This window comes from Oryctolagus cuniculus, chromosome 19, assembly GCF_964237555.1.
Source record: "Oryctolagus cuniculus chromosome 19, mOryCun1.1, whole genome shotgun sequence".
Lineage (NCBI taxonomy): Eukaryota > Metazoa > Chordata > Mammalia > Lagomorpha > Leporidae > Oryctolagus > Oryctolagus cuniculus.
The window spans coordinates 64,905,752-64,916,787 of NC_091450.1; positions in this window are offsets into that span (position 1 = coordinate 64,905,752).

Below are 11,036 nucleotides of genomic sequence, written 5' to 3' on the forward strand. Positions count from 1 at the left end.
GTTTTTGAGGATATTTTACATAGTTATCGAAAACTTATTTTTTTGCAAAATGTCCATTCAAATCTTTACTGATTTTAAAAGTTTTTTTCTGTTCTTTTAATTTTATTTGTTAGAGTTCATTATAAAATTAGTCACATTTTTCTTAATTTTCATCCTATGTATTTTTTGCTATTTTGAATAGTATCTTGTACTTTTTAAACATACATGTATTTATTTGAAAAGCAGAGTGACAGGGTTAGAAAAAGAAGCAGGGTGTTGGGAAGATGATGGTATAGCAGCAGGACGTTCCAAGTTGCATAGGAAAAAATGGATAGTGAGTGAGCAGAGAGGATACAAGCCAGTGGCAGAATAGCCAGAAATTCATAGAGTGGCCCAGGACTCCACCAGAGACTGCTCAGGTCTACACTGGGGGAGCAAAGAGGAGGGGGAGGTGGTGGATGTGCAGCAAAGGAGCTGCAGAGGGAATAAGCAAAGAGGTGCTGCCCCCACCACCAGCGAACCATGGGGAGAGGTTGTGAGTCCACAGAGCTGTGGATAGAGGCAGGCAGGAAATCTTGGTTAACTATGTTTGAAGCTCCAAGCAGGAAGAAGGAGAAATTGTAGAAGAACAGGCAGAGAAATTGGCACACCATGGTCTGTCTGTGTCTCCCCTCTACCCACAACTGGACTTACAACCAGTGGAGAGAAGCCATATTGATAATTAACATTTTTGAGCATAAGCAGAGGGCTTCTGCATTTGCATCCCTCACACACACCCATTAATTGTGAGGTGCACCTCACAACATGCCCCAAAGGATCACAACATTTCAGAGTGATTTCTTCCACATTATGCAAGCTGTACAACTAGGATTAGTCCTAAATCTCAAAAATCCAAGATCACTGTACACATCAGTGAGAAGAGAGCCCAGCCCCTAGTAGGCAGGGCTTAGTGCATCAAAGCCCTGGTACCTATCTCCACCAGGATCTAGAAATAAACAGGACTCCAGGAGACAGGTCTGCATGATTTCACTTGCATAAACACATGGCAGCCAATAGCAGAGGGAAATAAATTTTAAAATAAAATCAACCAGAAATGCTGAAGAACAAAGGAAAAATATGGAATAAGAATACGGAAGACTCTATGAACTCCCCAAAGGAGCAATAAAAATCTTCAATAATGGAGGCTGATGAAGAAGAGATCAAGGATATGCCAGAAAAGGAATTCAGAAAATTAATAGATTAATTATGTGGCACCGGCACACTGGGTTCTAGTCCCAGTCGGGTGCCTGATTCTGTCCCGGTTGCCCTTCTTTCAGGCCAGCTATCTTCTATGGCCCGGGAGTGCAGTGGATGATGGCCCAAGTGCTTGGGCCCTGCACCCACATGGGAGACCAGGAGAAGCATCTGGCCCCTGGCTTCAGATCAGCATGGTGCGCCAGCTGCAGCGACCATTGGAGGGTGAACCAATTGTAAAGGAAGACCTTTCTCTCTGTTTCTCTCTCTCTCACTGTCCATTCTGCCTGTCAAAAAAATTTTTTTAATAAAAATAAAAAAGAAGGTCTTGTTAATGAAATAATAACTGTTAAAAGAGATGGAGAAGGGCACTATGTAATGATTAAAGGATCAATTCAACAGGAAGATATGACTATTATAAATGTATATGCACCTAATTACAGGGCACCTGGCTGTTGAAAAGAACAAGGGTTTTAAAGGGAGATATAGACTCAAATACAATACTAATGAGAGATTTCAATACCCCACTTTTAGCAATGGACAGATCAACCAGACTGAAAATCAACAAGGAAAAAACAGAGTTAATTCACTCAATAGATCAAATAGACTTAGCAGATAGCTTCAGAGCCTTCCACCCAACAGCCACAGAGTACACATTTTTTTCTCCAGTGAATGGAACTTTCTCTAGGATTGACCATACACTAGGCCATAAATTGAGTCTCAGCAAATTCAAAAAAAAATCATACATGCATCTTCTCAGACCACAATGCAATTAAGCTGCAAATCAACAATTCAAGAATCTCTACATCATACGCTAACACATGGAAAATGAACAGCATATTTCTGAATGAACAGTGTGTCATAAAAGAAATTAAAAGAGAAATAAAAACATTCTGGAAAAATAATGAAGACAACAATACAAAATACCAAAATTTGTGAAATATAGCAAAAATCGTGTTAAGAGGAAAGTTTATAGCAATAGCTGCCTACATAAAGAAACTGGAAAGACACCAAATAAATAAACTATCTATGCACATCAAGAGAAACAACAGCAAATCAAACCCAAAACTAGTAGGAGAAAAGGAATAAAATTAGAGAAGAAATCAATAACATTGAAAGCAGAGAAAGCATTTGACAAATACAATACCCTGTCATGATGAAAACTGGATTTTCATCAAATTGGGTTTAGAAGGAACATTCCTCAACACAACAAATTTAATTTATGACAAAACCACAACCAGGATCATATTGAATGGGGAAAAGTAAGCATTCCCACTGAGATCCAGTGCCAACACGGATGCCCACTCTAACCCTGCTATTCAATATAGTCCTGGAAGTTTCAGCCATTGCCATTAGGCAAGAAAAGGATATCAAAGGGATACAACTTGGGAATGAGAAAGTCAAATTATCCTTAACTGCGGATGACATGATTCTATATATAGGGGATTCAGAAGCCTCCTCTAGGAGACTATTGGAACTCATAGAAGAGTTTGGTAAAGTAGAAGGATATAAAGTCAATACACAAAAATCAACAGCATTTGTATTCACAGACAATGCCATGGCTGAGAAAGAACTTCTAAAATTAATCCCAAACAAAATAGCTACAAAAAAATCAAATACCTTGGGATAAATTTAACCAAGGATGTCAAAGATCTCTGCAATGAGAATTACAAAACATTAAAGTAAGAAATAGAAGAAGATACAAAAACATGGAAATTTCTTCCATGCTCGAGGATTGGAAGAATCAATATCATCAAAATGTCCATTCTTCTGAAAGCAACTTACAGACTCAATGTGATACCAATCCAAATACCAAAGACATTCTTCTCAGATCTAGAAAATATGATGCTGAAATTCATATGGAGGCACAGGAGAGCTCGAATAGCTAAAGCAATCTTGTACAACAAAAACAAAACCGGAGGCATCACAATACCAGGTTTCAAGACATACTACAAGGCAGTTATAATCAAAAAAGCTGGGCACTGGTAGAAAAATAGATGGATAGACTAGTGGAACAGAACAGAAACCCCATAATTCAATCCAAAAAACTGCAACCAACTTATATTTGACCAAGGAGCTATAACCAATCCCTGGAGCAATGACAGTCTCTTCAACAAATTGTGCTGGGAAAATTGGATGTCCACATTCAAAAGTATGAAGCAAGACCCGTACCTTACACCTTATACAAAAATCCACTCAATATGGATTAAAGAGTAAAATCTTAATCTACAACTTGACAGCATCAGATTGATTGAGAACATTGGGGAAACCCTAGAAGACATTGGCACAGGCAAAGAATTCCTGGAAAAGACCCAAGACACACAGGGAGTCAAAGCCAAAATTAACAAATGGGATTACTTCAAATTGAGAAGCTTTTGTAAAGCAAAGGAAACAAGAAAATGAAGAGGCAACCAACAGAATGGGAGAAAGTATTTACAAATTATGCAACTGATAAAGAATTAATAACGAGAATCTACAAAGAGATGAAGAAACTCCACAACAACAAAACAAAAAACCCAGTTAAGAGATGGGCCAAGGACTTAAACAGACACTTTTCAAAAGAGGAAATCCAAATGGCTAACAGACACATGAAAAAATGTTCAGGATCACTAGCAATCAGGGAAATGCAAATCAAAACCACAATGAGGTTTCACCTCAGTCTGGTTAGAATGGCTCTCATACAGAAATTAACAAAGAACAAATGCTGGAGAGGATGTGTGAGTAAAAAGGTACCCTAATTCACTGTTGATGGGAATGCAAACTGGTAAACCCACTATGGAAGACAGTCTGGAGATACCTCAAAAATCTGATAATAGGCCTACCATATGACCCAGCCAGTCCACTCCTGGGAATTTACCCAAGGGAAATGAAATCAGCACACAAGAGTTATCTGCACCTCCATGTTTATTTCAATTCAATTCACAATAGATAATACATGGAATCAACCTAAGTGCCCATCAACCAAAGACTGGATAAAGAAATTATGAGATATATAAATTATGGAATACTACACAGCCATAAAAATAAATGAAATGCCATGATTTGCAACAAAATAGATTAATTTGGAAAACTTCATCTTAGTGAAATAAGCCAGTCCCAAAGGGAGAAATACCATATGTTCTCCCAGATCTGTAAGAACTAATAGAACTCCTATAACAAAAGCTGTAGAAGTCAAATTGACACTCTGAGAAACAACAGTTTGAACAGCCTTCATCTTGATTGTCGAGGAACAGTTATTTTTATTATTTATTTATTTTTCTTTTTTAACTTTTATTTAATGAATATAAATTTCCAAAGTACAGCTTATGGATTACAATGGCTTCCCCCCCATAACTTCCCCCACCACCCACAACCCTCCCCTTTCCCACTCCCCCTCCACTTCCATTCACATCAAGATTCATTTTCAATTCTCTTTATATACAGAAGATCAGTTTAGTATATATTAAGTAAAGATTTCAACAGTTTGTACCCACATAGAAACACAAAGTTAAAAATACTGTTTGAGTACTAGTTATAGTGTTAAATCGCAATGTACAGCACATTAAGGACAGAGATCCTACGTGAGGAGTAAGTACACAATGACTCCTATTGTTGACTTAACAAATTGACACTCTTGCTTATGGCATCAGTAATCACCCTAGGTTCTTGTCATGAGTTGCCAAAGCTATGGAAGCCTTTTGAGTTCACCGACTCTTATCATATTTAGACAAGGTCATAGTCAAAGTGGAAGTTCTCTCCTCCCTTCAGAGAAAGGTACCTCCTTCTTTGAAGACCTGTTCTTTCCACTGGGAACTCACTCACGGAGATCTTTCATTTAGGTCATTTTTTTTTTTTTTTGCCAGAGTGTCTTGGCTTTCCATGCCTGAAATACTCTCATGGGCTTTTCAGCCGGATCCGAATGCCTTAAGGGCTGATTCTGAGGCCAGAGTGCTGTTTAGGATACTTGCCATTCTATGAGTCTGCTGTGTATCCCACTTCCCATATTGGATCGTTCTCTCCCTTTTTTGTCTTTAATTTTTTCTTTTCTTCATACTATATGTTGAACTCTTAACATAGGGTTAATCATATATATATATATATATATATATATTATATCTCAATTGAAACTAGATCTCAGTAAAAGATGAGAGGAGGAATAAGAGAGGGAGGAGGAAGTTTGTTACTGTTAAGATGTATAGTTATGCATACAGTCCTATGGACTTACTTTTTTAAAGATTTATTTTATTTATTTGAAATACAGAGTTATAGAGAGATGTAGATACAGAGGGAGAGAGAGTGAGAGAGAGAGAGAGAGAGAGAGAGAGAGGATCTTCCATCTGCTGGATCACTCCCCAAGTGACCACAATGGCTGGAGCTATGACAATCAGGAGCCAGGAGCTTCTTCCAGATCTCCCACGTGGGTGCAGAGGCCCAAGGACTTAGGCCATCTTCTACTGATTTCCTAGACATAGCAGAAAGCTGCATCAGAAGATGAACAGCTGGGAATAGAACCAGTTCCCTTATGGGATGCAGGTACTTCATTCCAGTGTTTAACCCACTGTACCAAAGCACAGGCCCCCAGGCATACTTCTAAGGGTACAGTTTAAAAAGTTTTCATGGGACTCCAAATCCAATTAAAATAGGTGGTAAAATGCCCTCTTAATTGTTCAAGTGGGAGCCAGTGCTATGGTGCATTAGGTTAAAGCCGCTGCCTGCAGTGCTGACATCCCATATGGGCACCAGTTCCATTCCCAGCTGCTCCACTTCCAAACCAGCTCTCTGCTATGGCCTGGGAAATCAGTAGATGGCCCAAGTGCTTGGGTTCTTGCACACGCATGGGAGACCCATAAGAAGCTCCTGGCTCCTGGCTTCAGATCAGCTCATCTTTGGTCTTTGCAGTCATTTGGGAAGTGAACCAGCAGAAGGAAGACCTCTCTCTCTCTATTTCTCCTGCTCTACCTCACTCTGTAACTGTCTTTCAAATAAATAAAATAATTTTTTAAAAAAAGTTAAAGGAACATATGTGTTAAAGTGAGCATATAGATACGATTAAATGTTAAAAAAAATCATATAAATAGCATCATGTGCCTGTTAATAATAATAGAATTAAAAAGGAGGGAATGTCCAACATGGGAAGCAGTCCACATGGCAGACTTACAGAATGATAATCTCTTTAAGTAACACTCTGACCTCAGATTCAGTCCTTAAGGAATTTGGATGTGGTTGAAAAGTCCGTGAGAACATTTTGGGCATGGAAAGCCAAGGCACTGTGTCAAAAAATATCCAACATGAAGGATCTCTGTGACTGTGACCCCAGTAGAAAGAAGGAGCCATCAAAAAAGATGTACTTTTCTCTGAAGCGAGGAGAGAACTTGAATTTTGTTTATGGCCTTGTCTAAATTCTGACAGAGGTTGTGGTATTAAAAGCCTTCCATAGCCTTGGCAGCTCATGGCAAGAGCCTTGGGTAATCACTGATGTCATAAATAAGAGTGTTAATTGTAAAATTAACTACAGAAGTCTCTGCATTTACTCTCCATGTAGGACCTCTGTCCTTAATGAGTTGTACTATGAGAATTAACTGCAAAACTTGATCTCAAACAGCATTTTATATGTTGTGTGGGGGGATGCAAACTGTTGAAATCTTTATGTAGTATAGAGTTGATCTTCCATATATAAAGTTAATTACAAATAAGAAAAAAAAATAAGAGATAGAGGAAATAGGAGAGCAGGAAGGGGAGGTGGAGGTGGAGAGAGATACCCTGTCTGCTAGTTTAATCCCCAAATACCCATAACACCTGGGCTGGGCCAGGCCAAGGCCAGGAGTTGAACTCCATCTGTGTTTCCCATGTGGCAGTCAGGAACCCAACTCTAGGCCATCATCTGCTGCATCCCAGGCACATTAGCAGGAAGCTGGATCAGAATATTTTAACATTCCATCCCAGGCACTCCAGTATGGGATGTGGTCATCCCAAGGGCAGCTTAACCCCTGCAAAATGCCCATCTCTGAATGGTATCAATATATTCTTAAGCACTGTACAGAATATTCATTATACTTTTCATAGAAATGTAATTTATTTTATACTAATCTCACACACTGCAACTTTGTAGAATTTATTAATTGGAATGGATTTTCAGTGAACTATTTAGTATTCTTTTATACTTAGGATTACATATTTATCACAAAAAAATCAAGTTTTATTCCTTGCTTTGCAGTCCAGAATCCTTTTCTCCATTTTCACCACATTACTTTTTTTTTAGCAGAAACCTTCCTGATGACATTTAAAAGACATGCACAAGAAAATATTTGAGTCTTGTGGCTAACCATTTGGGGAAATCATTTTGCATTCCTCCATTATATGCGGTGTTTACTGTAGGCTTTCTTTTGGTGCTCTTTTTAAGATTTTGGTATTTTATACATTTTGAATGAAAAGAAAGAAACAGGGACAACCAGAGGAAAGAGAAAAAGTTATTTACACACAGAGATCTCTCCCATATGCTGATTTCCATAATAGATTCTTGCAACATCCAGAGCTGAGTCAAGGACAGAGCCAGGACGTGGGAGCTCCATGTAGCTCTCCCAGATTCAAACACTTGAGACATCACCATTACCTCCCTGGATCTGCATTAGGAGGAAGTCAGGAAATAGAACCTGAAATTGAACCCTTGCACTCTGATACAGAACTTGGGATTTCCTACATGTATGTGAATTACTAGACTCAATTCCTGCTCCCCACAGGTGATTTTATCTAGTTGTGGGAATTTCCTTCACATCTTAGTTTGCTTAGGGTTTTAATCATAAATGGGTGGTGGATTCAGCCAGATGAATTTTCTTTTAAGATGATCACATGTTCTTTAAATTCACATTGGGGTTTTTCTTAATATGCATTATTTTCTGTCTTTCTTTCTTTCTGAGACAGTATTTTCTAAGAATTTTTTGAGGACCCTTCATATAAGCACACCAAGATTTTAATTAATACTTATGTTAATTAGTATGATTCTTCTTGCATCAATTTTGATAATTTTTATTCTTGTAGGTTTTTTATCATATTCCATGTTTCTGAATTTTCATGGAAGTTGTGGGAAAAATAAAGTGAAAAAGAATGCACAGGGCAATCTGCCATCACACTCTACTTCAGTTTATTCTGAGGTAGCATGCAGAAAATATCTAACTGCTCTATGTGCTACTCAGTTATTTTATAAGACAAATGAAATATTGTGCATAATGTAAACTGATATATTGTGCCATTTGACTTTGGGTTTTATCAACATGACAAACTGAATGTACATTTTCTTTTGTGTCCTAATTTAGATAATGACATTAAAATAAGAAAAAACATAACATTGTACGAAGAACAACATAAACATGCTGATCTGATGAACCAATGCTTAAATCTGATATGTTACACACAGCATCCCATTTACATATATTTATGTGTAAGCATAATAGTATTTTAAATGGATAAAATATCAGGGTACATGGGTTAAACCACTTCTTGGGCCCCTCACATTCTTTTTTTTAACTTTTATTTAATGAATATAAATTTCCAAAGTACGACTTATGGATTACAATGGCTTCCCCCCCATACCGTCCCTCCCACCCACAACCCTCCCCTTTCCCACTCCCTCTCCCCTTCCATTCACATCAAGATTCATTTTTGATTATCTTAATATACAGAAGATCAGCTTAGTATACATTAAGTAAGGATTTCAACAGTTTGCTCCCACACAGAAACAAAGTGAAAAATAATAGATGATTTTTTTAAAATGATGATGAAATCAGATCAGACCTATTGTCATGTTTAATACCAGTGAGAGTCATATTGGGAATTGATAATTTCTTTTCTTTTTTTTTTTTTTTTTTACAGAAGATCAGTTTAGTTTGCATTAAGTAAAGATTTCAACAGTTTGCACCCCCATAGAAACACAAAGTGAAATATATTGTTTGAGTACTCGTTATAGCATTAAATCTCAGTGCACAGCACATTAAGGACAGAGATCCTACATGAGGAGTAAGTGCACAGTGACTCCTGTTGTTGACTTTACCAATTGACACTCCTGTCTATGGCATCAGTAATCTCCCTATGCTCCAGTCATGAGTTTCCAAGGCTATGGAAGCCCTCTGAGTTCTCCGACTCTTATCTTGTTTAGACAAGGTCATAGTCAAAGTGGAGGTTCTCTCCTCCCTTCAGAGAAAGGTACCTCCTTCTTTGAAGACCTGTTCTTTCCACTGGGATCTCACTCACAGAGATCTTTTGCCAGAGTGTCTTGGCTTTCCATGCCTGAAATACTCTCATGGGGCCCCTCACATTCTATTTGGAGTGCTCTTAGACTAAGTCCTACTTTGCTTCCTACCCAGCTTCTTACTAATGCACACCCTGTTAGGTGGAAGATGAGGACTCAAGTACTTTGGTCTCTGATACTCACATTGGATACTCAGATGGAGTTCCTGGCTTTTCGTTTAAGCTTGGCCCAATCCCAGCTTCCGGGCATTTAGTCCTCTCTCTCTCACGCTCTCCTTCTCTGTCATTTTCTTTCTGTGTTACTTCACCTTTCAATTAAATAAATAAGATTTGGAAATTTAGAAAAATTCAAAATATTTATAGCATAGTGGTTCACTTTAAGAAGGATAAATTTATGTATTTAAAACCATAATAGGTAGCCGGCACCGTGGCTCAATAGGCTAATCCTCCACCTTGCGGCGCCAGCACACCGGGTTCTAGTCCCGGTCGGGGCGCCGGATTCTGTCCCAGTTGCCCCTCTTCCAGGCCAGCTCTCTGCTATGGCCAGGGAGTGCAGTGGAGGATGGCCCAGGTGCTTGGGCCCTGCACCCCATGGGAGACCAGGAAAAGCACCTGGCTCCTGGCTCCTGCCATTGGATCAGCGCGGTGCGCCGGCTGCAGCGGCGGCCATTGGAGGGTGAACCAATGGCAAAGGAAGACCTTTCTCTCTGTCTCTCTCTCTCACTGTCCACTCTGCCTGTCAAAAAAAAAAAACCATAATAGGTGATATTAAACCTATCACAAGGCTGGTGGTGTGGCTCAATAGGCTAGTCCTCTGCCTGTGTCGCCGGCACGCCAGGTTCTAGTCCAGGTCAGGGCACTGGATTCTGTCCCGGTTGCCCCTCTTCCAGGCCAACTCTCTGCTGTGGCCCAGGAGTGCAGTGGAGGATGGCCCAAGTGCTTGGGCCCTGCACCCGCATGGGAGACCAGGAGAAGCACCTGGCTCCTGGCTTCAGATCAGCATGATGAGCCGGTTGCAGTGCGCCAGCTGCTGCGGCCATTGGAGGGTGAACCAATGGCAAAAAGGAAGACCTTTCTCTCCGTTTCTCTCTCTCTCACTGTCCACTCTGCCTGTCAAAAAAAAAAAAAAAAACCTATCACAAACTGATTGTTAGTATATTATAAACATACATATGAACATATAAATGATAAGTAACTTTACTAAATTAACAAGATATTGAGATACACTTATAGACAATATTTTAACCAGTTCACACAGAGAGAGAATAGTATTTCCAAATAGGAAGACATTTGAAACTTTCAAGGTTTATGGACCCAGTCATGTCATGAAGGCATAAATCTAAAAATCCTGTACTCTACCATCTATGAAATGATAGAAATACTACCAATTAAAGTGTTACCAAGAAGTCATTTAGACACATGCAAATTTTACTTAAAAATATCTTACATTGCATTGGTCCAGAATTATTTTTCAGGAATCAGGAAAGTATTAAGTGGGGATTGTGATTATTGCACTCAGAACATGAAATCAGGTAACTAATTCAGCTAAGAATTTTTAAAAGTTATCTTTATAAAACAGACAAATATTAAATGTGAAATGTGAC